This window comes from Cyrtonyx montezumae, unplaced genomic scaffold, assembly GCF_038088225.1.
Source record: "Cyrtonyx montezumae isolate F1298 unplaced genomic scaffold, pur_monq_1.0 scaffold_3, whole genome shotgun sequence".
NCBI lineage: Eukaryota > Metazoa > Chordata > Aves > Galliformes > Odontophoridae > Cyrtonyx > Cyrtonyx montezumae.
This window is the reverse complement of record NW_027072034.1, coordinates 133,914,267-133,941,439: the sequence shown is the minus strand read 5'-3', so window position 1 is coordinate 133,941,439 and position 27,173 is coordinate 133,914,267.

The window sequence follows — 27,173 nt, the reverse complement described above, 5'->3', positions numbered from 1 at the left end:
AATATTACAAAAAATCAAACACGAACAGTAAATGAGGATAGCATTTCCATACTTGGGTAAGGCTTGAGTGAGAAAATCTGTAAATATGTGTCAGATCATAAAAATCTGTAAATATGTGTCAGATCAATATAAATGAGTGGATCTGTTGTTTTTTTTTTTAAGAGAACTGTGGAGAAGATTCACTGCATCAAATGCCTTCTGGCTGTACCAAAGAATGCATGTATTTTTGTGAGACAAGGAACAAGACAGAATGTTCTTATTACCCAACAGTAATGATGAATGCACAGACCTGAGTGAAGGACTTTAGCCTTAATGTAAATGTTTGCTCTCCTCTCTTGAAGGAGGCATGTATTTTAGCACAGGAAATGGTGATGTGAAAAAATAAGATGTGAAGTTGATGCTGAGCTGCTGTGAGACATTTGTGTAAGTGAAACTTCAGTGTTGAAGTATAAGGAGGTAGCCATGAGGTCAGAGCAGAGATGAGAGAAAAGGCTGTAAGTACCTGCAAGTACAGCCTGGCCTGACTGCTTCTCTCCATCAGTCAGCATGGAGAGGTGGAGGTAAGGACTTGGTAACAGATTTATAGGCAGAAAGAGTAAAGAGGGGAGAAGAATGCCTACAGGAATCTCTCCAACTGATGAGAGTCATTCTGCTATCAGGAGCATATCAGGCATGGCAGTGTTACTCCAGGTAGCAGTCACTCCTCAGAAATTCAAAGTGGTGCTCCAAGAAAAAAGCTGGTGAGAAAATGCAAACAAAGAAGAAATAGCCCAAGGTGTACTTACAGCAGATGCTTGCCTGGCATCTTGATGCTCATAACAAGATCAGCTCCTAGAAATCTTTTAAAAATTTAGCTACACACATGGCCTTCAGGCTTAAGAGAGCTTTCTGAAATCGTGACTGAAAGGTAACTGGGGAACTGCTCATCTCAAGACAGGCTCAGAGCTGCCAAAGGTGTCTCATTTGGTGGCTTATTCAGGAAATTAAATGGGATAAGTCATAGGTGCAAACCAATGAAAAGCATTCAGCTTTTCAACAGGAGCTGAAAATAAGAGGAATTAAATAAAACAAGTGGAATTTGTTAATAAAACAAATACAATGGAAGCTATTGTGTCAGCAAGTCTATTCATGCTATACCTAGTTAAAGTCCTTGAGTATAATTTTAATTTATTTTTAATAAACTGCAGACTGTCTACATGAGGCTGTAATATTTGAGGACATGAAGGCACATACCCAGTGGGGATGCTGCCCAGTAACCAGTAAAAAAGCAAACGACATCCCTGCAAATGTGCACTCACATGCTTCTCTAAGCCGGTTCCTCTAGGAATCCAGTAGATCCTCACCACTTAACATATCAGTGGTAAGCCTGGGTGGTGTGTAGAGCAAATAACTCCTAATGACGATACTCCACCAGGGAATAGTATAGAAGATGGTATATTTTAAGTAGTTCTATACAAACAGTTATACAGGTAATACAAAAGAGAAGATGGCTCACCTTTAAGATGACAAGGCTCGCAGAGGACTCCACATGGGAGGGATCTCCAAGAAGAGATCCTTCCCTGGTGGTGGTCAGCCCTTAAATGGGGTTTGAGAGAGGAGGAACTAGGCTCCACCCCTTCCACCCACACAGGTATATCACCTTCACCTGTGCCCCCATGGCTGACTTGGTGCTCACCTCAGGTGACCAATCAGTGGTTCAGGCCGTGATTCAGCAGTTCCCATACACTCCACCCCTTCACGACATGAACCACTGATCAAGTAACCATAAGGTGAGTTCCCCTTGATACAGAGACCCAATACATCGCGACGCTTACATAATTGCCCGTCGCAACGCATGCTGATGTAATCTGATATGAGTGATGATCGGCGCATCTGTCGAACTCTTCTTTGGGCCAGTGCTCGGTGGTATCTACTGGAAGCATGTAATCATACAGTGCAGGTCCATCTTACGTGTCATCAGTCCCGGTTAGACCATCACCAGATGCTTCACATGGTCTTATAACAACTCTGGAACACTGCAGTATTGTTTTGATTCCTTCTGGTGATTCATAGACTTATGGGGAGTAATACAAGTGTTTTAGAGGTACCAAGAGGGGAAGATCCGCTTTCCAGGGCAAGATACAGGCCGTATTCCTGTCTTGGGTTAACACTTCAGCTTGTACAGGGGCACGCCCTGGTCGCCTGTACCAAACCCTTTGACCCGATGTCTGTGGCTGTACGACTATATCAGGCACCAAAGGGGGTGTCCTGATCTGCCACAGAGACATGATAGGGGTCCCCTTAGCAATGAAGACTGGAGTGTTAACCATTATTTCAGTAGGCCATGTACCTATAACCGGAGGAGCTACCGAACCCCCCACCTCCAATAATCTCCCCCAAGGTGCAAGTAGGCCGCACCATCGTGGTCCTACCTGCACCTTCCAGGGCCATTTTATTCTATTGGTACCTGGTTCTAGGTCCTCAGGGGCAGGGAGCAGAAGGTTGTTCTCATTGCCAATCTGAGGTTTCACTTCATTATCGGTGCCCGTAATTTGGATCCTAAGTGGGGAGGCCCATATTGTTTGTAACATTTTCAAGGCACTGGGTCTGCCATCTCTAGGTCTTTCATTCAGGTCCCGCAGGGTCTCATGGAGTCTCTTTGTCCACCCCTGCAGGGACTGAGAGTCTGTCTTCAGGGCAGCCTTGAGAATACCATTGTAACGTTCGATAAGGCCTGCCCCCGTTGGATTATATGGCAGGTGGAATCGCCACTCAATATTATTTTCTTCTGCCCAGCGTTGTATCACTGCACCCGTGAAATGACTTCCTTGGTCACTCTCGATGACTTGCGGTGTCCCGTAGGCAGCCATCAACCTTGTGAGTGCCTTTATAGTGTATGCCTGGTTGGCTTTTGGTACTGGATAGGCCTGCATTAGCCCACTCGCGGTGTCGACACAGGTTAGGGCATATCTCGCCCCCTCAGACCGAGGGAGAGGCCCAATATAATCAACCTGCCACCTCTGTAGAGGATTGTGTCCTCTAGCAAGATGGGCTGTAGTTTCAGGCAACGACCTCGGTCTTATCTTAGAGCAGGCGTCACAGTCTCGGCATGCTTGAGCGATGTCCGATAGTTGTACGGGCAGTCCCCACGCTTTAGCGGCTGCCCACATGGTCTTCTGCCCAGCATGCCGCAGCTTTTGATGTAGCCAGTAAGCGATATTCTCAGATGGAGAGTTCTCAACCCATCTAACTCGGGCCAGTGTGTCGGCTTCATCATTTCCTGGTGACTGTAGGGGTTGATGACCAGAAACATGGTAGACACACACAGTTCTGTGTTTGACTGTATTCCATATGTCTAACCACATATCTTTGCCCCAGATCGGTCGGGAGTGGATAGTCCAATCCTGGGTGGCCCACTGTGCGATCCAAAGAGTGAGCCCCCGATACACAGCCCAACTATCTGTGCAAATATTCAGGATACCATCACCAGGTTCTTTGGTTATAACCATCCACACCGCCCGCAGCTCTGCCCACTGGCTGCTTTGACCATCCCCCTCTTCGAACCAGATTGTGTCTGTGGCAGGATGGTACGCTACTGCTCTCCACTTACTTGGGTTGCCCTTGCTGGACCCATCCGTGTACCAGGCATCTTCAGGAATAGGATATTTTCCTTCCTGGACGGGACTCTTCTGTGGTGGAGCAACCGAAGTTTGTTTTGGTGCATCACTATGATACGTTACTGGGCCAAGAATCTTCTGAAGCTCTTCTTTCAACGGTGAGGAAGATAGACTACTCCTCTGACTGAGATAGGCAACCCATCGTGCCACCGTCTGCGCCTGGGCCACCCCCGTCTTAGGAAGGTGGGTCAGATCTCTTACCCACCCCTGGATTGGCAATGTAGTCTTGACTATAACTTCGGCCGTTTGGGTTATTGGCTCTACCGCTTGTAATGCAGAATAGGCAGCCAATAACTGTTTTTCAATCATACTATATCTTTCCTCTGCTCCATGCCACACCTGAGACCAAAATCCAATGGGGGTCCGAACAGAACTCTGACGTTGCCACAGGCCCCAGCCAAAGCCATCTTGAGTTACGTGAACATCTAGCTCAGCTGGAAGGGTAGGATCAAATATACCCAGTGCCTGGGCTTGTTTAACTGCCTGTTTCGCCTGTTGAAAAGCATCCTGTTCTGTTCTCCCCCAGTCCCATAATTGGCCCTTTTTGGTAAGTCTATATAAAGGTCTCAGCAGCTGCGCCAAATGAGGTATAAAGGAACGCCAATATCCCAATATACCCAGGAATTCCTGCAGCTGCTTTGGTGTTGTAGGGACTGGAAATGCCTGAACCTTATCTATGACGGCATCAGGTAATACTTTGGTCTTTCCTGACCAGACTACCCCTAGAAATTTTACGGACAGTCCTGGACCTTGCACTTTTTGAGGATTGATAGCCCATCCTCTTTCACTTAGGTAGGCAGTTAATGAATCTGCTGCCTCCCCTACTGCTTCCAGTGAGTCGGATGTTAACAGGAGGTCATCAATATAGTGGTATAGGTTCACACTGTTTGGTTTCCTCCAATCAGCCAGGTCACGTGCCACCAAATTATGACAGTATGTTGGTGAGTGCACGTACCCCTGTGGCAAGACCTGAAAGGTCCACTGCCTGCCTCCCCACGTAAATGCAAATTGATCTTGTGATTCTTTAGCAATAGGTATGCTAAAAAACGCATTCGCTAAATCCAGGACACAATGGTAGGTTTTAATTTCCCTACTAAGAGTGTCCATTAAGGAGGCAATATTGGGTACGGCCGCATGGATGGGCGGCGTGACCTTATTCAGTTCCCTATAATCCACCGTCATTCTCCATGTTCCATCCGACTTCCGTACTGGCCATATGGGGGAATTATTATAAGGCCTGCACACAGCCCATATACCTACTTTCTCTAATTCCTGCACTGTTTTTGATATTTCTTCTTGTCCACCCGGGAGTCTGTACTGTCTTACATTAGTAATCCGGCGTGGTTTTGGCAAACAAATGGGCTCATGTTTCGCATGGCCCCTCAATATTGTCCGTATTGCCCGGATACTAATGTACCTCTGCCGTAGTCTGAACTCTCCCACAGTTGTCTGGAGAGCCAGACCCCATAGAATGTCTATGCCCAAGATATATTCTGGAATTGGGGCAATCGACACCTTATACTCCCGGGGCGGGAGACGCCCAACCCCCAGTTTCAACCACGTCTGGGTGACTGGAATAGTCTGTCCCCCAAACCCACCAATCATCACTCTATTACCCTTAAATTTCGTTGGGTCTCCATATATAATCGATGTTTCTGCGCCAGTATCCACTAGAGCCATCACCTTCTGTACATTTGTCCTGGACCAGAATATTGTTAGTTCTACATAGGGCCTCCGGTCACAGCTAGAGGCCCTATGGGGACCAGAATTTTCCGTTAATCCATGAATTTTGCCAGATCTAAATCTTTTGCCACAGGTGGCTCAGGCACTGTAGCCTGTGACACCTGTGGATATTTTTTCCTTCTGTTCGGTATTATAAAGTCAGCCAAATTCCAGGTTGTTGTTGGTGTTTTTTCTATAATTCGTACTCCCGATTTTCTGGGAGCACTCTGAAATTTCTGATCATTTCTAAGCTGTTTCCACAGCTGTAACAAAACATGGTTGGGTTGCCCATCAATTTTGGTAAATGCAACCCCAGCCCGTATGAGATCATTAAACATAGTCCTCCGGGATACCCGTACGGGGCCTGATCGGGGCATCCGTGGAGCAGGCTTTTTAGTTCTAATAGGGAAGGCCTCAGCATCTTCCACTATACGAACATTACGCCTGGTTCTTACGCGCTCCGTCTCCCCTAAGTCTGCTACTAACTGGGCTGCCTGCTGTACGATGGCTTCTGATGCCACCAATGGATTTAATATGGAAACCAACATCCCATATAGGTGGGAGGGGGCCTGCTGTAGTATTAGATCTCTCATGCCCGCTGTAAATTTTTCCGTATCGGGGCTTTCAAAAGTGTCCGCATACAGAGCCTCCCTCATACCCAGTTCTCTGATATAGGTCTGGAGGTCCTCCATAGAGGACCACAAACCAGTATTAAGAGGGATATCGGTTTTATTGGGCCATGTTAAGCAGCATGCAGCCATCAACCAATCTATAATAGAATGGTTTTCCTCATTATAATGGACAGCTGCATATAATCTTTGTCTTAATGCCGGGTTTATCGTTATAGATGCTAATTTTGACATTTCTGTTCCATTTACTAAAACACTTTCAGCTCCTGCATCCCATAACCTTAGGAGCCATGATGGTATGCTTTCTCTTGGTTTCTGATGGAACCGTTGTACTAGGTCCATCAACTCATTAGCTGTATATGGACGAGCGGTCACGTGGAGGCAGGTTTCTGCAGGGGGCCATTGGTCAGGAGGCACCCCTGCAGGTCTATCCTGTACCTTCTTTGTTTTTTGAGTTATAATAGGCCGAATCTCGAATGGGTCCATCATAGATGGAGTTTCGAGATCTGCCTTAGAGATCTTTTCCCCTGTCATATCAGAGTCTTCTTCCTCTGATTTTGGGGTGTCTTCTACCAATATATTCCTTATTTGTCTTGTGGGGACATTTAGGCCAGGCTTTTTGGTTGTTAACGTACCCAGCTGTTGTTCCAGTTTCTCAATACGGTCTCGTAATAACTGATTTTCAGTCTCCATATTAACATTTGCGACATCTAACTTGAGTATGGCCATTACTAATGGCCAGGCTACTGCAGAGGCAGCTAACCGCCGCTCCTTGGTAATAAGTATGTCTTTATCTAATCCTACAAAGTAGTCAGTCAAATAAGATGGAGAAGGAGCGGCAGTCCCTGGAACCCGCATGGGTCCCCATTTCTCAATAACGGATGCCAATCCATAGTAGGGTGACCCCATGAATCCTGGAATTAGACCAGGGATTGTCTGTTCTAGGGGGGTAACGTTCTCCCCCTTGGCCCATTTAAATATACTCCAAATAAACGACATTATGGATTTAGTTAGAGCTGCCTGGCTCGCCAAATGTAGAGCAAATAACTCCTAATGACGATACTCCACCAGGGAATAGTATAGAAGATGGTATATTTTAAGTAGTTCTATACAAACAGTTATACAGGTAATACAAAAGAGAAGATGGCTCACCTTTAAGATGACAAGGCTCGCAGAGGACTCCACATGGGAGGGATCTCCAAGAAGAGATCCTTCCCTGGTGGTGGTCAGCCCTTAAATGGGGTTTGAGAGAGGAGGAACTAGGCTCCACCCCTTCCACCCACACAGGTATATCACCTTCACCTGTGCCCCCATGGCTGACTTGGTGCTCACCTCAGGTGACCAATCAGTGGTTCAGGCCGTGATTCAGCAGTTCCCATACAGTGGTGGCACAGGTAGACCTTAACAAAATACACTACTTAAGCTTCTAGGAGAGACAGATTTCTGTCACTTCTATCATATGTTTTTCCTTCAATGAAACACTAAATGTAATAAATGTTTTTAAAAACCTACTGGAGCAAAGAAATCTACAGTAAGACTCTTTCAACACCTAAGCATGCTATGGGGCACAAGGGGTGTTCTCTATGAAGTGTTTCTATGTAAATTAATTCTTAGACAAAAAAAAAAAAAAAAAAAAAAGGATTATGAGATGAAAATAATAGTAATATACTGTAGCTCATAAAACCCAAGATCGTTATTTATTGAAGTATTACACTAAGGAATGAATTTTCAGTGCGGTAATGGAAGTTGTATAGCTAAATTCCCAAAGAACTGCTGTGAAAAAATGAATAAGAGAACACATAAAAACAAGGAATTAACCACTTTTATAATAAATTTTAATTAATTTAACTGCAATTCCATTTGAATTCTAGTATCATTGTACTGGAATCAAAACTTATTTTCATTGATAAATTGGCACCTGCTAAAAAAACATTTTCTGGCATTTAAAATTCTACATTATGAAACACTGATCGTGAAGCTATCTGAATATTTGGAGTCAACGATAAATTAACAACATCAGGCAATTGCTGTGCTTGTGACCTAGCTTAATTAAGATGGATTTACAAAGTTTAGCCATCAAAATTATATCAGAATATCATTAAAATAATAACATTACTGCTTAAATTCTGTAACTGGTTAAAAGCTACAGGAAGACTTATGTGACAAGGCTGTTCTATGGTGTTTTCATCATTTGGCATTTGTGCTATGAATCATAATTTTGCTTTGACTGTTCTGACTAAAATTTTACTATTCCATGTACTGTAATTAACAGTAGATATATCCAAATGCATATAATCTCTTGTAGTCTAATGATTCAATATTGTTAACAAGAAAGATGTACTGAATTTCTAGCCTTTTAAAAAATATTTATTCGTTGTAACTGTACCTCCGAAAATGCTGACATTTGAATATTTCACTTTAATAGGAATAAGAATAGATTAGAGAAAGTAAGAATTTCCAACAGTATAGAAACTGTCTTTTTGATCCTCCTTAATATGCCTAATAGAAATAAAATCGAAACCAGCTTCTAACTGCTCAGTAGCTAATGTACTGTAAACTTCTAATGCATTTGCTGCGCTGCACTGCTTTGTTGTTATCTACTGATCATTCTACTACTATTTCAAACCTCTTCTTTCTCGTTGTGTTGTGCTCTAATGGAAAATTTACAGGAATATATATATTTACACATAAATATCCATACTGAATTCTTCCTTAATAGCTCCTCTGTATGAGTCAAATAATGGAAGCCACAGCTGGATCTTCCTCAGACACAAAATTCCTGCTCTGAGATACGGGTTGTATCTCTGATCAGCAGTGGTATACATTTGAAGGCAGGAACATCAGCTTCTCAAGGTGGATACATTCCAACTAAATCTGCTTTTAACTGTACTTGCCTTGAAAACTTCTACTGGTGTAAGCACTGATTTCTTGGTGGCAGTTGATGATTGGTTTAACTCTACAAGAAAATGTGTGTGGAGAATGCAATGGCTGATAAATAATGTGAAGGGGAATACTAAATGTAAAACAAAATCAACAATACATGTTTCTGTGATCTCATACACAAGGGAAAATAAAATAAAATCTGAAAATTAAGTCTCTTGATAAGCTTCTCTGGCCATCCAAAGGCTTGAACTAGATGACACTTTGATGTGACAGCTGCATAGCATTAATGCATTTCTGAGACATGGAAAATAAGTGCAGTGGATTCAACATGTACAGGAATCTCTATTTTCGGTAGGGTGTTTTCCTCTCATTGTAATGCTGAGCTGATGAAAATCTTCAGTGACTGAGAACATTCTATCCTAATGTTGTAAAACCTGAGTTAATAGGACCTGAAAAGAGCAAGAGCAGAAATGTAAAAAGAGGTCACAAGAGAAAAGACCTTTACACACAGTAAAGATCTCTATTACAAACGGATAACTTATTTCTGTGTGCAGAGCAGTTCTCTTTGGTATTATCTTGATGGAATCTGAATGGCTAAATACTTGCAGACATGTTAGTCCTCAATCACTGTTTAATTTAACTTACTTCTGTGAAATATGTAATTTGGAAGGTCATTGAATATTTGTAGAAAATGCTTACTATCAACATTTGATCCCATTCACATATTCAGCATAATTCCTTTTTTCAAAACAAAATACCGAATTAGTTTCAATTAGATTTAAAATAAATATCACTGACAAAATGTCCCAAGTTAGAAATAAATGGAGTCACATGATGTTGGCTATGAATGTATATGACTGTACACAAAATCTGTTGGGATAGTGGCACGGTGGGTGACAGACAATACAGTAGATTCCTAGAGTCTGTTGTGGATAACTTCCTGGTTGGCAGGTCGCAGCCGAAGGATTGTTATCAGCAATTTTGTGTCTGGGGGGGGAGGGTGGTCATGAGTGGTGTCCCCCATGGGTCAGTCTTGGGACCAGTACTCTTCAACATCTTCTTCAATGACATAGTCAATGGAATCAAGTGCAACCTCAGCAATTTAGCAGGTGACACCAAGCTGAACAATGCAGTTGATGCACTGGAGGGAAGGGAAGCCATCCAGAGGGACCTGGACAGGCTGGAAAAGTGGGTCCATGTGAACCTAATGAGGTTCAACAAGGTCAAGTGCAAGGTGCTGCACTTGGGCCAGGGCAATCCCAGGTATTTATATGGACTGGAGGAAGGACTCCTAGAGAGAAGCCATACAGAGAATGAGTTGGGGGTTCTGGTGGTTGAAAAGCTTAACATAAATCAGCAGTGCATGCTTGTAGCCCCAAAGGCCAACTATACCCTGGGCTGCATGAAAAAAGGGGTGGCTAGCAGGGAGAGGGAGATGATTGTCCCTCTCTACTCAGCTCTTGTGAGGCCTCATCTGGAGTACTGCATCCAGGCCTCTGGCCCCAACACAAGAAAGACACAGAGCTCTTGAAAGAGGTATAGAGGAGAGCCACAAAAACAATCAAAGGGCTGGAGCACCTCTCCTATGAGGAAGGGTTGAGGGAACTGGGCTTGTTTAGCTTGGAGAAGAGAAGGCTCTGGGGAGACCTCAATGTGGCTTTACAATACTTGAAGGGAGTGTATAAACAGGAGGGGGAAGGACTGTTTACACAGATTGATAGTGATAGGACAAGGGGGAATGGTTTTAAACTAAGACAGGAGAGATTCAGGTTAGATGTCAGGAGAAGATTTTCACTCAGAGGGTGTTGATACACTGGAACAGGTTGCTCAGAGTGGTTGTGGATTCCCCATCCCTGTAGGGCATTCAAGTCAAGGGTGGATGCGTCTCGGGCAGCCTGCTCTAGTGCTTGGTGACTTTGACCATGGTAGAATGGTTGAAACTAGATGATCTTTGAGGTCCTTTTCAACCCAGACCATTCTGATTCTACTGATAATTGGCAAGATACGCTGTGGTGCACTTGGTTACATATTTTACACCAGCTGTTTTATAGTAGTAACCTGTAACTTTCAATATCTGTCTCAGTTGATGAACTTGTAATTATTATAGCTGTAGAAATAATAAATTTAGATACTGCATTGAAATAAGTTACTAGAAAAAGAAGTTATCACTCTCTGTTAGATAGCAGAATCTGTTGTTAAATCTCAGAAAATTACATGTGACTGAAGCCTAGGAACAAAAATATGTAACCTTGACAACTAGTCACAGGTAAATGGTACACAGAGCGGGATATGCAAACACCAGTAGTCAAAACTGGAAAGCACATTAGCTACAAATTAAGCAGATAAGAATAATGTATGAGCCTTACCTTGAACTACTGGGGAGAAAAAATCACTTTGATCAGAATTCTTTGACCCTAACTATTTCTTTGGACCTCTGTTGCTTTGCTAATGACTGATCTAACTGACCAGGGCTAGGCTCAGGGCAAAACACAGCAGTAAGCCAACTTACATCTGAAGACTGTGGAAATTTTTACTCTCAGTAACATGTTGATTGAAAGAACTGTAACATTTGAAGTATTGTGGAATTTATCACAATCACAAAGTGAATGAAGAAACTAAGATTTACTTCTATTCTCCTCGTGTAAGTAGAGCATGAAGCTTTGTATTCTGCTTCCATAGAAGTGCTTAGATGTGTTTCCATTGTGTTGCACTGAAATCTCTCATCACACCTTTTATTGTACTTCTAGGATGTGGTAACATTTTTCTTTTTTTTTATTTTATTTTTATTTTTTGCACATCTTATTTTTTGGGCTATATACTCAACACATTCTGACAAAAATATAGACCATCTCCTCTCCTTCTGTTGTATACTGAATGTTTATCCCCAAAGGACACCGACTTCCTTTTCTGGTTCACTCTGTGACTACTGCACTGTAACTTACATGAACGAGTTTTCTGAATTCCTGTTTGGGTCCTGAGATTCAGAATTCACAAACACCTATTAATCACCAATAATCTATAGGAATATCAACTGCTCACTATCTTATGGTATCAGATTGTTAAATTATACAGTAAATTTATAAATGCAATAGGTAGACTCTAGTGAGACAGTTTAGAAATGGCTCACCTCTCAAATTCTGCTCCCATTCTCCTTTGATGATAACGCTGTCTCATAGACATATACCTTTGTTCTCATCTAAAGTAACTAATTTCCAAATCCTGATGTGTTTGTCTCAAAACATGTCTTGTACTTGTCCTTCAGGGTACATATCATTTTTATCTGTTGCTATTACTTATTTCACTTGCACTGGAGTGCATCAATTTAAACAGTTTATTCAAGCCTGTATATAATTGTGCATAGATATTTTTATCATATTTGCTTCCCTCATTCCCATTTCAACCAGCACAACCAGCCTTAATATGCTCTTCAGGCACATGTAAATAAAGATTTCTTTCTTGTTTCTTTCTTATTTTTGAAACTCTTTTTTTTCATTTTCTTTCTAGTGAGGCAGGCCATAATCTCCCATGCTGTGAAATTTTTATTGATAATTAACTCTTAGCCTGGTAGCTGTAGACATAATGACAGAATCCTGCACTGCCTATAAAAATGTATAAAAAATAGGAAATATCATAAAGAACTTCATTATGGTTGCCATAATGACACTTTGAAAGTTAGAGGATGCCACAAATAATGTTGTCCACAAATATTCACTTGTTTCCTTCTCTTTCCATGTCATGAAAGTGTTAATAATTTTTTTTTCTCTCTAGAAAATAGGACTCCTGTTTCATTCAAGGTACAGGATGAGGCAATACAGCTAAAAATCAAGTACCCACCACCTTTCTTTCTCCTGCTCATACCTACAAGTTTTGAGGACAGAACTATTAATTTTCTCTTGAGTTACTCATATTTCTCTCTACAGTGTTCCTAAGTGTTTCAAAAACGATAACTGAGGAACTACCAGCTCTCAGTTCTCCACAGATGGATGTGTAGACTGCAAATTAAGAATCACATGGATGTGGAAGTGTGCAAGCACCAGCATGGGTCCAGGCAGGCTCTAGAGCTGAAAGAGAACCCTACAGCCAGAGCTGATTTCATTGCAAAATCAGGCTCAGCAACACTGTTGCTCTTGCAGAGAGCAAGATACATGCAAACCAGCCTCATAATACACATACTAGTGATGCAAGATATTGGTGAGAATATCTCTACACTGTCTCCTTGGAAGTGGAAGCACTGATGGATGTGATGGGGAAACGTCTGTTCTGGCTGCTCGAGGGCTAATTTTCTTCAGTGTCAACACAAGCCCTGCCAGAACTGGTTTGTGAGGTGTCACCATACTGCACATTTTTTCTAGTGGATGAACTATCACAATGGCTTGCTTTCTTCCCTGATGCAGCTAGATGATTGTCACCGGTTTGCGGGACAGTTCGACCCGGTACCGTGACAATTGAGGCAGGGGACCCACGGGCCCACACCCCGGGGAAGGGGAAGGGGGAAAAGGGAAAAAGGAGAAGGGAGATGGGCCCAGGAACAAAACAACGGCAACGATCTGAGGAGGAAAGCTAATTTACTAAATAAGATATCAGAAAGGAAAATAACACAATATAATATAATATAATTGGAATTGAGGCAAATGAATCAAATAAAATGAGCAAGAGAGAGAGTGTCCGATAAACCGAAGGCCTTACGCTAACGCTGAAGGCGGACGGCTGCAACAAACACCCACTGCCGAGCTCGGTCCCGAAGGGAAGAGCGAGTCCCGTGACTGCAGACAGTTTTTATCTTTCCCTCTGAGCGTAAACACGTAAGAACGCAAAGCATCGCAAAGTCCTCTGGGGAATGGAGTTCTTCTTCTCTTCTGAGACAGGCATACCTGGAACTATCGATGATCCACGGAGCTGGAGCATTAACTCTTTAACTCTAAATGCACTACATGATGTTATGATGTGGAATACCAGTACCAAAAATCATAAAACCATGACATTCCACCCCTTATTCAACATCATTACATCATGCTTAATATATATATATATATACATAAAGAAACAATGATTAACAAGCATTAAATACAAACACATACAACATATATATATACATATATACATATATACATAGTAATAGAATTACTGAGGGCGCTCTCCCCACATCAAATTCCCTTGTGGTACACATTGAACATCCCCATTCTTCTGCATCACCCACCAGGTAGACCCAGGTCCCTGAGCAAAAACAGTTCCACGGAGAGGTTTGCCCTCTCCAGAAGCTGGAAGAACCCAAACCGCTTTTCCCAACATGTTCTTCACATGTACTACAGGAACCTTATCTCCTTCTACAGTAGGTAGAGAGCTGGATTGGGCAGGACCATCACGACTGATGGATCCTCTGGTGTTGACCAACCAGGTGGCTTCTGACAAATTCTTCTCCCAGTGCTTAAATGTTCCACCACCCATTGCTTTCAACATTGTTTTTAACAACCCATTGTACCTTTCAATTTTACCAGAAGCTGGTGCATGATAGGGGATATGATAAATCCACTCAATGCCATGATCTTTGGCCCAAGTATTTACAAGAGAATTTTTGAAATGAGTTCCATTATCTGACTCAATTCTCTCTGGAGTGCCATGTCGCCATAGGACTTGTTTCTCGAGCCCTAAGATGGTGTTCCGGGCGGTAGCATGGGGTACTGCGTATGTTTCAAGCCACCCAGTAGTTGCCTCTACCATAGTGAGCACATAACGCTTACCACTGTGAGATCGTGGTAAGGTGATATAATCAACCTGCCACGCCTCCCCATATTTATACTTTTGCCATCGCCCTTCCTCCCAAAGAGGTTTCATCCTCTTGGCCTGTTTAATTGCGGCGCATGTGTCACAGTCATGGATAACCTGTGCAATAACATCCATAGTTAAGTCCACCCCTCGGTCTCTAGCCCACTTATATGTTGCATCTCTTCCTTGATGGCCCGAGGTCTCATGGGCCCACCGAGCTAGAAATAATTCACTTTTGTGTTGCCAGTCCAAGTCTACTTGCGCCACCTTAACTTTGGCAGCTCGATCTACCTGATGGTTATTTTGCTGCTCTTCAGTTGCCCGGCTCTTAGGAACATGAGCATCTACATGGCGCACCTTTACAACCATATTCTTTATTCGGGCAGCAATGTTTTTCCACAGTTCAGCAGCCCAAATAGGTTTACCTCTCCGTTGCCAACCATTTTGTTCCCACTGCTGTAACCACCCCCATAAAGCATTTGCCACCATCCATGAGTCAGTGTAAAGATAAAGCACTGGCCACCTCTCTCGTTCAGCAATATCTAAGGCCAGCTGGACAGCCTTTACCTCTGCAAATTGACTTGATTCTCCTTCTCCTTCAGCGGCCTCTGCAACTCGTCGTGTGGGGCTCCACACAGCAGATTTCCATCTGCGGTGCTTACCCACAATGCGACACGATCCATCTGTGAACAGGGCATATCTCTTTTCATTGTCTGGTAGTTCATTATATGGTGGGGCTTCTTTAGCACGTGATACCTCCTCAGCTGGCGTTGTTCCAAACGTTTTACCTTCAGGCCAGTCCATGATCACCTCCAGGATTCCTGGACGGTTGAGGTTCCCCATCCGAGCTCGCTGTGTAATCAGTGCAGTCCACTTACTCCAAGTGGCATCAGTAGCATGATGGGTAGAGGGAGCTGTTCCTTTGAACATCCAGCTCAGCACTGGCAGTCGAGGTGCCAGGAGAAGCTGCGTTTCAGTACCTATTACTTCGGAAGCAGCTCGAACACCCTCGTACGCGGCTAAGATCTCCTTCTCAGTTGGAGTGTAGCGCTCCTCAGACCCCCTGTATGCCCGACTCCAGAATCCAAGGGGTCGGCCTCGAGTCTCTCCAGGAGCTCTTTGCCACAAACTCCAAGTGGGACCTTCCTTTCCAGCAGCAGTGTAGAGGATGTTCTTTACATCCTGTCCCATCCGCACTGGCCCCAGGGCCACGGCACGGGCTATCTCCTGCTTAATTTGTTCAAAAGCCTGCTGCTGCTCAGGACCCCACACAAAATCATTCTTCTTCCGCGTCACCCGATAGAGAGGGCTCACAATGAGACTGTAGTTTGGAACATGCATTCTCCAAAAGCCCACTACACCCAGAAAAGCTTGGGTTTCTGTCTTACTGGTGGGTGGAGACATGGCAGTAATTTTGTCAATCACATCTGTTGGGATGTGACGACGTCCATCTTGCCACTTTATACCTAGGAACTGAATTTCCTGTGCAGGCCCTTTCACTTTGCTTCGCTTGATAGCAAAGCCAGCTCGTAGGAGAATTTGGATAATCTGCTCTCCTTTCTCAAAGACTTCCTCTGCTGTATTGCCCCATACAACAATGTCATCAATGTATTGCAGATGCTCAGGAGCACCACCCTGCTCCAATGCAGTTTGGATCAACCCATGGCAAATGGTTGGACTGTGCTTCCACCCCTGGGGCAAACGGTTCCAGGTGTACTGAACGCCCCTCCAGGTGAAGGCAAACTGTGGCCTGCATTCTGTGGCCAGAGGAATTGAAAAGAAGGCATTAGCAATGTCAATGGTGGCATACCACTTGGCTGCTTTTGACTCCAGTTCGTACTGGAGTTGTAACATGTCCGGTACAGCAGCACTCAGTGGGGGTGTGACTTCATTCAGGCCACGGTAATCTACCGTCAGCCTCCATTCTCCACTGGCTTTACGCACAGGCCATATGGGGCTGTTAAACGGTGAGTGAGTTTTGCTGATCACTCCCTGTCTCTCTAGCTGACGGATCAAATTATGAATGGGGAGCAAGGAATCCCTGTTGGTGCGGTACTGCCGTCTGTGGACTGTTTTTATAGCAATTGGTACCTGTTGCTCCTCCACTTGGAGCAACCCCACAACAGACGGATCTTCTGACAGGCCAGGTAAAACAGATAGCTGCTTAATGTTGTCTGTGTCCACGGCAGCTATTCCAAAAGCCCATCGGTACCCCTTGGGATCCTTAAAGTGCCCCCTTCTGAGATAGTCTATACCGAGTATGCATGGAGCCCCCTGTCCGGTCACTATAGGATGCTTCTGCCAGTCTTTACCAGTGAGGCTTATTTCTGCCTCCAACACAGACAATTCCTGAGAGCCCCCAGTCACTCCAGAGATATAGATCAGTTCTGTCCCTTTATAACTTGAAGGCATTAGAGTACACTGTGCACCAGTATCCACCAGTGCCTCATATTTTTGTGGTTCTGATGTGCCAGGCCACCGAATCCACACAGTCCAATACACTCTATTATCCCTCTCCCTCCTCTGGCTGAGGGCAGGGCCCCTCTATTGGTTACCTGTAGTGACAGGAACAACTTCACTGGTCGTTGGTCTGTGTTGTAATTCTCTCACCCGTGCTCGCAGTGCAGGGGTGGGTTTTTGATGCCATTCCTTCATATCTTCTCCATTTTCACGTAAGTAACTCCACAGAGCCGCGCGTGACATGAAGCTAGTGCTGTCATTTGCTCGAGCAGGACGGCGTTTGCTTCTGAAAGCTGCAATCTTTTCAACCCTATCAATCAGTCGGGATACTTTCTCTAACACGTCTTCCATCTGTACTTCTAACCTTGATATGGCTGAAATGGAAGCGTGTGATGGCGGAAATTTTTGTTCAAAGTTTTGAAGTGTAAGAATCAGTTCAAAAACTGGGGGTTTTCTGTCTTGGTCCTCATATCTGTTGAACGTTGTCACTAGTGTACCGGCATACCTTTCTGGTGCTGTTTTTGAAAGCTTCTGACATATTTCGGGTGTACTCCTTACTTTCTCTGGATCATGGTCCCGATCTTCAGGATCAAACGTGGGATCATACAGCATTTCCGCCACAGCTGTTTCTCTCAAATACTGGATGCCTTCCTCAATAGTTTTCCATCTTTTCACTTTAGGTGCCAGGTCACTCTTGTAGGGATATCTTTCCCTCACAGCTACTAACATTCGTTGCCAGAGGCTGGCGATTCCATCCATATACCGGCTGATCCCTCTGTCGACAGCTGGGTCACGGGCAATGTTTCCTAGTTGGCGAGCTTCATTACTGTCGAGGGACACGCTGTTGGCCCCGTTGTCCCAACACCGAAGCAACCAAGTGACAATACTCTCATCCGGACGTCGAATAAACTCCTTTCTTGAGCCTTGGATCTCAGACATTTTCATGGGTCGACGAAACGTGGTAATTTTGACTCTCTCATCATCCTCATCATCACTATGTCCATGCCTCTCACTTTTCTTTGTTGCCTTTCTTGGTGGTGGTGGTGTTGAGGACCCCCCCTCGCCTGGATCTTCCTCTTCTTTCGCCACCTCTTCTTTGCGTTCTAGGCGTGAGGACACACGTTTCCATTTCTGGCCTTCCACCGGGGCAACTGACTTTGATACCGGTGCTTTCTCTGGATGGTCAGATGTGCCTGGGAGGTTTTCCTCTTTGGTCTGAGCCTCAGTTTGGACACACTCTCTCTCCAGCACAGTATATATGCCTCGGTAAGCATAAGCCAAGCCCCAGATAAGCTGTTCCACCTCAGATCTTTCTGAGCCGCAACACCCATTACTCAGATACAGGCCTAGCTCCTCAGGATCCTGTAAGTGCTCAGGAGTAAAATCCCATGGCACCGGGGGTCCCCATGCTTCTAATTTCTTTCCTAAAACTCTCCACTTTCCCTGCCATTCAGCATTCTCTGTTTCTGGGAAAAGCTTCCTCCATGCAATGTAAAATCCTATTACAGAGAGTACATTCAGGAGGACTAATATCCCAAATGCTAACATAGTCCCTAAGCTGTAATCTTGAAAATTCATAAGGAACTGAGAGGAGAAACTGGACACCCATTCAAATATTGTTTGGTTTGTTAACATGGTATCGTTTGTTACATCAGCCGGGGTGCCCAGGTATCTGGTAGATGCCACCATCACTGCTTTTAGTTTGTCATATAGGGACCAGGCTCCATAGATCAGACTGGCAAGCTTAACCAAGTTCCAGTACGTTTTGAGCATTAAAAGGGAAAAAGCAATGAAATACAATCCCTGTAAGGGCAGTTTTAACAGAAACAGTAAAAACATTTTTTTTCTCTTTTACTCAAACAAGCTGGCAGCACCTGAAAAGTTTACAAATATTCCAGGAGAACTGGCAGTACGCCTGGACTTCAAGGTCGTGTTTTGCCGTACAGGACCTGCAGTACCCCAACCCCCTGACCTGCAGCTGCTTGTGAAACTGTGCTGTAAGCCTACTGATGGAAATTAGATAAAGCTGAATTACTGCCAACAAGGTATTATTTTTCACTGCTGATGATTTCATATGTCTGGCTCTCAGTGTGAATTCACACACACAGCTGAATAAGCTTAACACAGTGGGTAGTAAAATGCCTTATGGGGAAGGCTTCAAACAGTCAGAGTGAGGGAAGGTCAGGGCCCACAATTAACCAGCATTGTTATTACACATGGGACAACATCCTACTCTACCCAGAGCAAGACATCCCAGATAGGACCTGATTCCTCAGGGCTCTTCACACAAAAGAAGATTGCCTTTGACTTTGTCAGAGCTGTAAGAGCTGAGCACTTTGGATCTGATGTTCAAGTCAAATCTCTGGTTAAGAGGACTGGATAATTACTATCTACTGTTAAAATTTTAACAAGGAACTGTTCAGCTGCCCTAATTGTGAACACATCCTTCTTACCACTACAGGCTTCTGCCTCCCTAACTGCAAAGTTATCATTTTGTGATGAAGAGGAAAGGATCCTACAAATAAACATCTCTCTGTTTATTTCCGATTCATTTCTGTTTGTTTGTTTGTTTGTTTTGCTTTGTTTTTGTTTTTTATGAAATACAAGATGGATAAGTAAAATAAAACTCACCATAGCATTTAAGCATCTTCATGTTTGAATGTTTCCCCAGGTATTTTTTTAAATGACTGATAATACAGAGAAAAATCATTTTTTCCTCTGATTCACTTATTGTCACTATTTCAGGATTCATTTACTCTCTGTAGAAATATGACATTATCATATTACACACATGATGCAATTGTGACAATGTTTGATTCTACCTTCTGAAAAGTTAGTTCAGGTGGAAAAAAAATCCATCAGTGTCTCTTGATATGAACACACACAGAAACAAAGATACAAGATTGAACTCAGGAAGTTCCTAAGCTGTAAACTGCTGAAAATGAGGTCAGAACGTTGGAACAGTCATTTGCTTGTGCTGTCTTTATGTTTATTTTGTAAAAGCAGACTCTATTTGTCTACTATTAAAAAACTCTTCTGAGTAGATACATTTTTCTGGCCTAGCATGGCTGTTCCGTTATTTTGGTAAGTTTGTTATATCTTTACATACTATTCTTTTGCAAAGCAAAATACAAATTGAATTATTTTACTCTTAAAAGATTTACATTGGAGTCTGATTCCATGAAAGGGTTTGCTTTGTTAAAGCATTAGTTTACTTACCTTTTCACCTTATGTTAATACAATTAACTCTTGTACAATCATAAAAATAATAGCATAATTGGACAAAGTTATACAGCTGTTCAATCAAATTCTCAATACCTCCTGTATTATGGCTTATTCTATATTATTTTTTAAGCTGATGTGAAGCTCAGCCCTCATTTTTGATGGAAATAAAGCAAAAAACAGAAATACAAACTGGAATTCACTGTTCCACATGGTGAAGGATTTTGACATACTCTGTGGACAGAAATGCATTATACAGTATACATTTACAGTACAATATAGACTGTATATTTCTGACAAGTAATTCTGTGTCTGGTGCTTCATTATCACAGTGGCTAAGGTAACTGAATGGTACATAAAAAATCATTGCATACATCAGGAATTAATGTATGCTGTGTTAACACAGTGAAAATTGACAAAAAATTGAGGTGGTACCATGCAGCTGATGATGTTCCCAGGGGTTTAGCAGGGAGTTATGGGAGAGGCAGACAAAATTCATGGACAACTGGAAGAGTACTGGTGTTCTTTTAGTGATTAAAATCTTCAAAGTCCAGTAATGCCTAATGAAATAATATCTGTCATGCCACCTAAGGCAGACATTCTCTAGGTAAGAATCACACTGAAATTGGTAGCAATGGGGATAGAGTAGCCATGTTGTGTTTTTTTTTTGTGAATAGATGTAGAAAAACAGAACTACAAGAGTGGTAAAGAGGAGGATAAAAATACAGGAAAAGAGACAATAAGGTTTGAGAATCACACAATTGGTTTTGTGTGAAGGTACTTGTTGGGCAGCCCTTCACTTGACCACTGCAACTTACACCAGGAAAACAAACCAAACTGTTATGACCACACAATAAGCATCAAAACTTTCTGCAGTTGGGAGAATGGGCAGAGTACTCCTGGCTTGCAGGAGGAAACCTGGACTTGATGAATCATCCACTCAAATATCAATGATTGTTCCAGTCCCAGCAGCATCATTGCCTTCTTATTAGCAACCCGACTGAAGTAATGGTTAAAGTACAAAGGAAAGACAACTTTGGGACTGGTGGGAAACAGAAAGTGGAAGCAACAGTATTTCTACTTCCACTTGTTAAATAAATGATCTTGCTAAATTGGATTTTTATTTACCCCTTGCTCAATGATTCCATCAGCTCATTTTTTTTCCCTCATTATTCTCTGCAGCATTTCATTACAATATATATATATTTTAATTCTAAGTTATAAACCTTGTGATTTTCTAAAGTTCATATGTCATAGATAGAATTCAGATAAAGTACTTTACCTATGACTTTCATATACATCCATCCTTAGTACTCTAAGAAAACACAAGTGAGCATCTACTACAATGGCTTTTAAAAACAGTTCTCAAAATGCGATATTCTACTATCATACACTTATCTATAATCATCAAAGAGAGTACAGATTTCTCTATGTACTCTAGAGTTTATTGCCTTGGAGTAATACAGAATCAAATCCCTTCTCTAATTTCAAAATAAGATATAGGCAAGTACCTTCATTTTTCCATCTTTCAAAGATATTTGCTACTTTACGTCAATTAGCAAATAAAGATTAAAGATATTTGCATAAATAAGTAGAGTAGGCTTGTAGCCCTGTGCTACTGAATCAAGAAACAGTCAGACTCTAAAAAGCATCAGTACACATGAATGCCTTTTTCCACAGGCACTTGGCTTATCTTCTCTGATTTAATTGAAAAGGCTCAGAGAAAGTTTGTTGTGTATGCAAATTGCAGTGGTAGTGACAGAGTATTGGTGATATTTTACGCTGAGCACCACAGTGATTTTCCACTGACCAGCTGCAAGACAGTTTTTCTCTGGGCACTGTAGAGTGCCTGAGAAACACAGCTGATAGCCTTTGCAGTTCCATCTGGGATCTGCTCTGACTTTGCCTTCTTTGTCACATTTTAAAAGCTTTACACACCAAAACCATGACCTAAAATCTTAATGTCATTAAGTACCTTTTCTTAAATGTTCCATTTCTCCTCTCTCTTAATCACGGGAATTCTTTACATCCTTTCTGGAAGAGTTGTTTTTTTTGTGCCAACAGAGCAAACAGACTTGGCAGGTAGTTTGGCAATAATTGATCATACCCAAACAGTAATTGAATTTTGTTTGCTGTCAACAAAGGCAAGCCAACATCATGCTGCCTCTTCTGTGACAATAAGCACCAGATTATATTACTCATTTAGTTGCTCATTCTCTGATCCACTTTTCTAGGTGTGAAACTTCACAAGCTATGTGATGGAAAAGAGAGAAAAAAGAAAAAGTTCGGCTCTGACTATACCAAGTTATTAGGTACAGTGATCTTAACAAGTGAAGCTGTGGCCCTTTTTCAATTCTTCTCTCAGGAAAATCAAATTTCTTTTTTTTCTTCCACTCAATTCACATTATTATCTCATGGCAACATTTTCAAATTAGTGAATTACTGTGTAGGGACCCATCAGCAGTATTTATTTTTCAGCAGACTATACACTGATCTTTGGCAACAATGTCAAACAACTGCTGCAGCTTAGGCTCAGTTTTTCTTACTCACAACAGTACAGTGTCACACAAGAGATAAATTTTCTGCAGTACAGTACAGTACTTGCCACCAAAATTTCGTGTTTTATCTACTGACACAAGATTTGGATAGAAGGATAAAGTAAAGAGTCAGGAGTCTTCCCCACAAAATATATGTAATCTCTGTTAGGTTTACTCCCTGTTTTAATATATTAATAGATACTACCAAAGACAATTTCCTTTATGGGCCCCTTCTGGCTGGGGGAGGAGAGCAGACTGACATCAGGATGCAAACACATAGATTCACATAACTTAAAATCCCCTTCTATGTGAGCAGGTGTGGCTAGATCCTAACCATGAGTGAGATAGAGCCAGCTAAGGAGGGGAAAAGTACTTGATGAGAGGAAATGGATGAAAGCACGCTAGAGTCTTATGGTTCTGTTGCATCTGTGAGAAATGGAAGAAGACCAAGATCTTGCTGAACATGTGTAAGGCCACCAGAATATGAGGGGCTATGAGACCATATCTGAGGTGACAGTGGTGGCTGTTGCCAGTCAGAGGCTGCAGGACCACATGTGCTGCTGAGGAAGGAGACACCTGAATTCCAAACCCACAGACCTTGTCATGCTGCTGCAGCTCTGCACAGCTGAACTGGGAGGAATGTAGGTGAGAGCACAGTAGGGGAGTAGGCAAAAGTATCTTATGAAGAGTCATTGGCTTTTAATAAGCAGCCTTAATAAAAGCAGCTACACATTGTTGAAAGCAAATCCTTAAATTGGCATTATAACTGACCTAATGTGAGTTACAGTTCAGATGACTTCACTGAGACTGAAAGGCAGCAATTTAGGACAAGATTTTCTGGTAAAATATACTTTTTCTAGACATTTTCAATTTCCGCTGTTGTAGAAGTTGCAGAAGAAATGTGATTTCAAACAAGACTTGTTGAATTTGGATCAAATGAAGAGGCCATCCCATGTTTTTCCTCTAACATGTGTGCTCTGTAGGTTTTGAGAGTGTTTGGCATTGCAACTGTCAATGATAAAACAAATAACTGTTGCTAGTGAATAAAGCAGTGGCTTTGTTTTCAAAAATACAATACGCCAAACCTATTTCTCTTTTAGAAGAAGATGACCTAGTTATGTCTGAACATGAAACCATGATTTCTGTATGATACCATAAGATTAAAAAGTTCTGTTTTTCTTCAGTTTTCAGTATTCCTAATTATGGATGAGAATGAAGATGAACTGTGAGGCCAACATGTTACCCCTGTCAGAACAAGGAGACATCTAAAAATCTGAAAAAGTACTGCTATGCTTGATTCCCTTTGAGGTACAGAAGTGGAAAATGCCTCCAATAGCCCTTTTTAATTTTTGCTTAGTTTTGTAATGCAGGAAAAAAACCAACAGCACTATAGTGAAAGTTGCTGCACACTTCCAATGAATCAGTCTTGTGACTGTAGAAATTTGAGTGATCTGCAAAGTTTCCTTTAAATATATAAATATATAAATCATTTTATTAATTTATTTTGCTTTACTTCTTTCTCTTGTGAAACTTTTCACTTTTATATTAGATAACCTGTTCTTGATCCATTTCTGGTGAGGGTCAGAACCACCTACCTTTTCTTTTGAAGGCTGTTAACTTTGCAGTGTCTGGCAGCTCTAGAGGAGGAATATCCCAGAAGTCTTCTCAAAAAGAACCACGAAAACAAGAAGATGAGATTATTCATAGGGCACAAAATTAATAAATGGACTAAGCAACAGAAAGTAGGTTGAAACACAGCATTGTAAATAACTGCAGATAAGAAGCACTCTTGTTGAAAAGAATTCTGGAAACTTAAGGTGAGGAATTAAAGAGCATCTCTTTATTTTTTACATTAAGATGCATTTGCAAACATAGGTCTTATTCTCACACGGTCTGAGGCATTACATTCCTTGGTAGTTGTGTGCTCACTCTGTTTTCCTAAATTCTTTCTCTCTCCCCCAGCAATTGCTACTGACTGATCTCTTTGCTCACTTACTGTGTCCGCAGAGCAGCTATTCACTTCCTGAGTAATATTATGCCTACATTTTCTTCAGCCAGTATCTGATATTAGACAAAATTAGTTCACTTGATCTTGATTTCTGACACATTTCTGGCAAAATGAGGAGATTATGTGCATTACGAGAGACCTATATTCTTCTGCCTTTGGGAAAAAAAGCCTCTTTTTCAAGAACTCAGAAGGGATTGGCTGTGCTTTGACCTTGGGTAAATCACTCAGTCTCTCCTACTACTATGTGTGCTTCAGAGAAGGTATTAAGAACATTCAACAGCTTATACTAAGTTACAGCAATACAGTAAACTGTGACTGTACTTGAGCTTGACAAATACAAATACTTTGCATCATTTAATGCAAACAAACATTTAGTGAATTTAATCATGTCCAGGATAATGATTAACAGTAAATGGCTAATACTTGTTTTTAGCCAATGGCTAAAATATTGTGTTCAAGGAAATACATTTCAGATAAGTAATGTATTGCTAATTATTACATTGCTCTTCTGCTGAGCAAGTCTGAAAAAACATCTTGAACACACACAAAAGTTGCTCTGTCTGATTTTAGGATGAATTATATAAATACCTTTGAGGAGCTGGCTTTGAATGTTTTTTCAGACAGAACTCACTAAAATTAATTAATTTTCAGAGATAATTTGCAATACTTAGCATGTCAATATACAGTTGAGTAAGATTTTAGCACTGAATTTCCCAAGTCCTTATTCTGAATGGCAGAGCTCTCCTAAGCCTGTTGTGACTGAGACACTCAGTCCAGCTTCTGCAGATCCAATCTGCATTTCACCTGCTCCTCTATCATGAAATAGTTTTCTGGATATTACAGGAAGATTAGCAGGTGACTGCTCAAGCAGAATCAGTGCAGTTACTGAGACAACCTAAAGATGACCTGTCTAGCAGAACAAATACAGCAGTTGGATGGTGATTCCTGCAAACAGACTGTGCATAAATCACAGTTCAGCCACACTAGTGCAATTTACCTCAGCTTGTTCAAGTGACCCCTAGGAACAGGAGGCTTACACCAAATGTGTCTGACAACTAAGCTTCTATGGGCAGCAAATCATCTCCTCAGTTCCTACTCGGTTTCAGGGATCTGAGTGACATCTTCCTGAGTAACTATTGATTGCTTTCTGGATTGTTAACTTGTTATCTAACTCCTAATTGATTAAGGTAGTCAATTACAGCTGGGCACATGCAGTGAGGTCTCCTTCATCCAGGTGGGTGGGCTCTAAGCATGGTCATGAGGATTCACTCAGAGCCTATATGATGGCTGTAATTCCTCAGATGAGAAAATAAAATATGCAAGTGGATGCATCATTATTGACTTCCCTGAAAGTGATGCTTTTGCTGTTTAGCATCATCTGTTCACTACATTAATGTAGGTTGAAAGTGATTGACACGACAAAAAAGATAAAGATCTAGGTTTCCTCTGTGAATATTTAGAATAACAAACTTACTTGTGTAATAAAATCCTGAAAGATTCTCCATAAAAATTTCACCCAATGCAACTTATTTATTCAGATGTGGAATAGAAAACGATGTACAAAGAATTTCTAACTTGCAGAACTAACTTAATTGCTAGAATATTAATGAGAAATATACTTGAAAAGAATATGAAAATACATTGATTAATTTTAAAAATCGATTAATTTTCAGGTATAATATTTTGCAATACTTGACTTGTGATAGTGCCTGTATATTCTTTTGCTTGCAAATTGACATGATTTGGTTGTCAAATGTTCTAGCCCAGTTCTGTTCTGGCTCTGTGACTAAATGAATTAGGGGAAACTGTGGATCCATGCCCTCAGGGAGGGGAAGGGGGAAAAGATAAAGGGTAAAATGATGGGACTAAAAACATAGTGGCAGCAATGAGCTAAAGGAGAAAACTAATTTACTAAATATGATGGCAGAATGTGAGATAACACAATATAACTGGAATTGAAGCTAATAAATCAAATGAAATGAGAGAGTACACAAAACTGAAGGCCTTACCCTAATGCTGAAGGTGAGATGGCTAAGGAGCGCACATTGCAGTGATGAGAAGTAAAAGAAAGGGTAGTCTTGTGACTTGTGAGCAGTTTTGTTTTTCCACTCTGAAAGGAAAATGGAAACAGTATAGTGAAGTCTTGAGACTTGTAGTTCTTCTCCTCTTCTGAGAAAAGTATATCCAGAACTTTTGACAGTGTACAGAATTGGAGCATTAACTCTTTAACTGCCAGTGTACTACATGTTGTGGAATACTGATAACAAAAACCATAAAACCATGACAATGGTAT